At 38.5% G+C, this 6,734-nt stretch overlaps 1 non-coding gene across 1 annotated transcript; it reads right to left on the bottom strand.

Moving 5' to 3' along the window:
• Window positions 1-498: 498 nt before the first annotated feature.
• Window positions 499-570, bottom strand: TRNAA-GGC (transfer RNA alanine (anticodon GGC)). The gene has a single exon. It is a non-coding gene; the product is annotated as a tRNA-Ala (tRNA).
• Window positions 571-6,734: the final 6,164 nt, after the last annotated feature.

The raw sequence follows: 6,734 nt of genomic DNA, 5'->3' as shown, positions 1-6,734 counted from the left end.
CAGCTGAGAATGCGACTAAACTTCCCTTACTAACAGACTTCCCATCACCGAAATCCTTTGCTAAAAAATATTAAAAGATTGACTTAGAAACAGATGGCAAAGGGAAGGATTCCGACATTCGAGCAGAGGTTCAAAAGGTAGTTACACAAGTTTAGACTATGAATAAAGTCTGATCACGTCAGAAGACAATTTTTATTTCAGAACACGGTCCAATTGCCAATTTATTTAATACGCTTCGGACTCTCCAACAACGAATTCTGTAACTGCGGTGGTAAAGGGGACCTACTACATTATTTCACACAGCGCCCGTACACCAGCGATGCTCATTTTCCACAATTAAACCCATCTTGCATAAACATATGTAAGAAACAAATCATTTGATATGACATGAATGTCGCTCTCCACTTGTTAATACAAGATATACGGAAGACTGGATGTTGTGAAGATATTTATTATTTCAGATGTTTTTATTTTTTAAGGAAGGAAAAAACTCATCTCTGCCTCCACCGGGAGTCGAACCCGGGTCTCTCGATTGCCGGACGAGTGCTCTGACCACTGAGCTACAGAGGAGATAGAGATTTTCCTTCGCTAGAGCGTATATATGCCGAACGGAACCGTGCAATGGACGGTGAAACCGATCAGCTAATAGCTCATTGACGACGAGCCACCAGAGGGCTATATATATGACATGAATGTCGCTCTCCACTTGTTAATACAAGATATACGGAAGACTGGATGTTGTGAAGATATTTATTATTTCAGATGTTTTTATTTTTTAAGGAAGGAAAAAACTCATCTCTGCCTCCACCGGGAGTCGAACCCGGGTCTCTCGATTGCCGGACGAGTGCTCTGACCACTAAGCTACAGAGGAGATAGAGATTTTCCTTCGCTAGAGCGTATATATGCCGAACGGAACCGTGCAATGGACGGTGAAACCGATCAGCTAATAGCTCATTGACGACGAGCCACCAGAGGGCTATATATATGACATGAATGTCGCTCTCCACTTGTTAATACAAGATATACGGAAGACTGGATGTTGTGAAGATATTTATTATTTCAGATGTTTTTATTTTTTAAGGAAGGAAAAAACTCATCTCTGCCTCCACCGGGAGTCGAACCCGGGTCTCTCGATTGCCGGACGAGTGCTCTGACCACTAAGCTACAGAGGAGATAGAGATTTTCCTTCGCTAGAGCGTATATATGCCGAACGGAACCGTGCAATGGACGGTGAAACCGATCAGCTAATAGCTCATTGACGACGAGCCACCAGAGGGCTATATATATGACATGAATGTCGCTCTCCACTTGTTAATACAAGATATACGGAAGACTGGATGTTGTGAAGATATTTATTATTTCAGATGTTTTTATTTTTTAAGGAAGGAAAAAACTCATCTCTGCCTCCACCGGGAGTCGAACCCGGGTCTCTCGATTGCCGGACGAGTGCTCTGACCACTAAGCTACAGAGGAGATAGAGATTTTTTATATATATATACGCTCTAGCGAAGGAAAATCTCTATCTCCTCTGTAGCTTAGTGGTCAGAGCACTCGTCCGGCAATCGAGAGACCCGGGTTCGACTCCCGGTGGAGGCAGAGATGAGTTTTTTCCTTCCTTAAAAAAAAAAAAAAATAAAAACATCTGAAATAATAAATATCTTCACAACATCCAGTCTTCCGTATATCTTGTATTAACAAGTGGAGAGCGACATTCATGTCATATATATAGCCCTCTGGTGGCTCGTCGTCAATGAGCTATTAGCTGATCGGTTTCACCGTCCATTGCACGGTTCCGTTCGGCATATATACGCTCTAGCGAAGGAAAATCTCTATCTCCTCTGTAGCTTAGTGGTCAGAGCACTCGTCCGGCAATCGAGAGACCCGGGTTCGACTCCCGGTGGAGGCAGAGATGAGTTTTTTCCTTCCTTAAAAAATAAAAACATCTGAAATAATAAATATCTTCACAACATCCAGTCTTCCGTATATCTTGTAAATCATTTGATATTAAGTTCTCACTAAAAAGATGTAAAACCTTATAAATTCCACGGAGACCCATACGCATAGGCTATATGGCACACCAAGACTAGACCTTCTGCTAGCCTACCTCCAGACTCGGACATATCTACGACTTCAATCTTATCAGATTATCCATCGCCTATTACTCGAAGCAAGTCCCTGCTGCGGACTAACAATGTGATCAGAATTCAATGACCTCTACATTTATATTATATTCTCTGGTAGAGTATTGGATCTCTAATGACTAGCCACATGGGATTGAGTTATCTGATATGTACACATTTTTGTTTATATTTTTGTATCTGAAATGTTTGGAAATTGTTGAATGTTAATGGGATGCACATATGTATTTGTACTATTTAATTTTGCAATGTATGTATAATTGCTATCTCTGCAATGTTTAGAAATTGTGTAGCGTGTATGGATACACATGTGTATTATTTTACTTTGCTTGTTATTTTACTGTGCGTGTATGTATAACTATTTCTGAAATGTTTGGAAATTGTGGAATGCGTATGGGATGGGAGTATTATTTCATTTTGTATTTTAACCATATTGAAAACATGTTTCCCGGTGCTTTCTTTTCGGTTAGAAGTCCCGTAGGATATGTAAAGAGCCATCACATGGTTAGTTAGTCAGTGGTTATACGGGGGATTATAATTAATTTTCCCGTGTACTCTGATAGTTTTTCCCAAAACCTGCTTATCCGAATACAGGCAAATTTTTTGGATACCTTAATGAGAGAGAGAGATTTATGAAGTAAAAGAAAAGTTCAATTTTCTACCACCATTTGAAAAAGTGACGTTTTTTATTTCATTTTACATTTTCCCATTGTTCTTATAGCTCCCATGGTTCATAAGTTTCAATGGAATACGTCCACCAGAACGGGTGCTACATAAGTCTGACTAGTTTCAGACTTATGATACATGATGAATTTATGATGTCTATATATCACTTGATCATTTTTGTCGCACCACGGTCATTTTCTGCACACGAGGGCTAATTAGACCGGGACCTACAATTTATTGCCGATTCCGAACGGCAGGCTTGTTTTTCATACTCATCGAGAGGTTGGTGCGATAACACCTCGATGGGGGACTCCCTGCGGTAGCAATTTTTGCTGCGGTCAAGTCGCCTTTTTTTGTTGTACCCCTGTGTCAGGAAAGTTTTCTGACAAGGACAAACTGGGTATCGAACTCGCGACACCTCTAAACATCCTTTGGTACTTTAGGCGAGCATCTTATCGACCGGGCTACCGCGCCCCGATGACTATATATACATTGAAACTTGGTATATAAGCTATATAGTCCATGGGAAAAAGGAAAATTCAATTGGTGGTCGAAGATTAAACTTTTTTTATTTTTCATTTCATGAATCTCTCTCTCAGGATCTCATTAAGGAATCCTAAAAATTTGGCTGTATTCGGATGAGTAGTTTTTTTGAAAAAAACTACTCAGAGTACGGGAAACTTATCAAATTATAATCACTCTGTGTTCTTCCTCTGACGTCGAAAACCATAGTGTGTCGAAATGCATTAAGAATTTTATAATTTTCGGTGTATTTGCCTTTTCGTTGGTGATTTCTGAGTATTATTAGGCAAAGTTTATTTATTCTTTATCTCTTCATTTACTCCATAGGCTCTTCTGTATAATGATGTTCTTAAATCACTGGCACCCGGAGACCGATCCATTAGAATTTCCTGCCGGCCCGCGACGCATTTCAGCCAATTCATGTAGCCGCTATATAATTTTAGGTTTTTAAATATACCATTGGCGATTGATACAGTCAGGTAGCAAGCATACTAAAATGTATTTCACGGGAAAATGAAATTCACAAATGGGTGAGATGAATATTTATAGTCATATTCATTATAACACGATTTATAAATTATCCAAATTACCTTTGTCTGATTCTAGTAAAGATTAGGAGTTATAGCAAGCTCCGATGAAATAAACGGGAAATTTTTGTAAGAAATAGTCTGGGTAAGGGGGAGATACGGAAATGTTTTGTATACTGGTCATGTGTTGCGTCACCAATGCAATAAATATATTTTTTTAATGTTAGGTATAAATAGAAAAATAGACGAACATTCCGTAAATGTGATCAGCTCCAATCTTAAGAATATTTTTGGGAAAACGTCATTGAAACGGAAAAAAAAAGTGACGAAAAATTTACCGTTATATCCGAGTTGGTTGCTTTTCATGGATGTTACAGGGAAATGTCGAATTCATTATTCTGTATGGGAATCAGTGCGAACCACAAATTATTGACGTTATAGCCGAGGTGTCTTTACAGCCGAGGTTGTTATAACCAAGTTTGAGTATTTCTTCTAATTATTCATTTTTTGCTGCTCCACAAATTACTTAATATTTTTGTCGGTCCTCAAATTATTTCTCTCCATTTTTGAAGATTTGCAAATCTGCAAAATTGTTCACCTGCTTTCACCGTCCGGCAACTACTGAAAGGTTGAAAAAAAACCCCCTGCTCTATCACGTTCTTATCCGTTGAGGGAACTCAGATCTACGCATCCCAATATTAACGTCGAAATTCCGATTCCAATTATAGTGCTGAAAACAATTTCTTTCGCCTTCACTAAAAGATTTTTTTTCCTAGAAATGAGTTTAATTAAAGTCAATTATAGAAAATTTAATTAAAATCAATTTTAAGATGGATGGTAGCAATTAAACTCGTGGATGCACAGAGAAGTCAGGAGGTGGAAGTAAGCAACCGTTGCACATGATACTACTACGTACATATTCCTCTGTGGAATTTTTAATGAATCGGTATATGCCGGAATGTTCTGAGTGCTTGTGCCACCATAGCTCACTTAAAAAATTAAGAAATGTCTAGTTTTCCGTGGTGCGGCTGAGTTCTGCTTGGCTTGTGTAATTCCGGTGGTGCCATCTGTCTTCCATGTTTCGCATTCACATCTCGAAGTTGTAAAACCGTTAAATACATTTTTATTATGGTATATTATGCATTTTTTATGAGAGTGACACAACCTTGAATAATCATTACCCAATATAACACACCTCTACTACCTGTCACACATCCATACTACCTAGCAAGTTTGCCACATTTTGAAACATAGCATCCTATTTCGTTTCTTCTTATTTTGGCATAAAATCTCCCCGATTGGCTCACAAATACTGCATAGTGATTGGATGTGGGGCATAGAAATTGACAATTCTGAGCCCGATCATTTCTTTTTCTCACAACGATGACACTGGCACGAGCAGGGAATTTTTTTCCCTGAATATTCTGAGGGAAAATGGACTACTTACTGACGTCACAAACAGACTGCGGAGGCCTTCTATCACTATTAGGTGCTGACTTAGCTCAGGCCAAAACTCACAACTGTTGACACTGCCACCAGAGACCGACTTCTTATCCAAGGATGGTGTCACTCTTCGCTATCCATACGAAGGTTTTCAACAGCCGACCGTCCATGAACGGTCCCGTTCATCTCACACGACCTCCAAGAAAAGATTGAGAAGCGGTGTTTTTGCTGCCCAGGGCACTCACTCGGCAAGTGAGAGGACGTGCGTTCGATTCCATACATGAAGGTGCAGTTGAATTTTCCCTCTTTCGTAAATTCATCTTCACATCAGTCAGCTGTTGAAAACCTACGCATGGATAGCGGAGAGCGGCATCATTCTTGGGCAATAAATAACACAAATTCAGCCAACCACCACTGTGCTGCCAACGGAGTTCGAACCTGGATGTGGATGATACTGTATTTTTCATACGTATCATTCAGATAATACGCCATAAATGCATAGATTTGTGTGCGATATAAGACCTATAAATATATAATTTTATGTATATTTTTTTGAAAGGAAAAAAGTAGAAGTATGATATTATATACAGGGTGTCCTGTAAGTGCTAACGTGGCCTTTATCTCATCAACCACCTGTCGTGGAGGTATTATTTCAATTCAAAAAAAAAAAATTCTCAGCAGACGTTCAAAAATTACCCTGTGTCTTTGTCAATAGGGTCAGTGTGTCACAAAATAAAAAATCTAAATTTTTATACAGTTCCCCTCCCTTCTAACTTCTAATTAGAAAGTACTATTTTCACTCTCAAAACTGGTGCAAAGTAATTTTTGAACACATTTTGAGAATTTTTTTTTAAATTGAAACCATAACTCTACGGCAAATGGATGATGAGATAAAGGCCGCATTAGCACTTACAGGACACCCTGTATAATAGGGTGCATAGGTAACGGGCGAATCATATTTTATTGACGAAACGTTGATCCTAGTCATACTTCCAATTAAAGAAAGTATACAAAAGCTGGAAAATCGTTTTACTCTCATTTGATGCTGTTTTTTCCCCCAACTTTCCTCTGTTTTTCGAATTCGAATATCTAAGCGAATATTGCAATTAGAAACTTTTGGCTTCAAGAGAATCAGGGCAAAAACTTTCTAATTGACTTTTCAGGCACACGGGGGGGGGGGGACTATATAAATATGTTAGTTAATTTTTTTTTATTTTAATAACGATACAACCCCTTGAAACGTGAATGACATACCTGCTTTTTCTAGTTGGAATTATACCTTTAAGATCAACGGTTTGCCAGTGAAATACCCATACGCCCTTTTACCTATTCACTCTATGTATATGAAATATTAAAAATTAAATGACCAGAAAATAAGAAAATTGTGATGAGATGACGAACCATGAACACGAAACAGAATTTTAAGAATTAAAACATT

Source organism: Pholcus phalangioides, unplaced genomic scaffold (genome assembly GCF_987345545.1).
Source record: "Pholcus phalangioides strain wild (caught in Gottingen) unplaced genomic scaffold, Ppha-v1.0 ptg000015l_1, whole genome shotgun sequence".
Taxonomy (NCBI): Eukaryota; Metazoa; Arthropoda; class Arachnida; order Araneae; family Pholcidae; genus Pholcus; species Pholcus phalangioides.
Note: the sequence above shows the minus strand (reverse complement) of the source record. Positions and strands in the feature narration are given on the sequence as shown.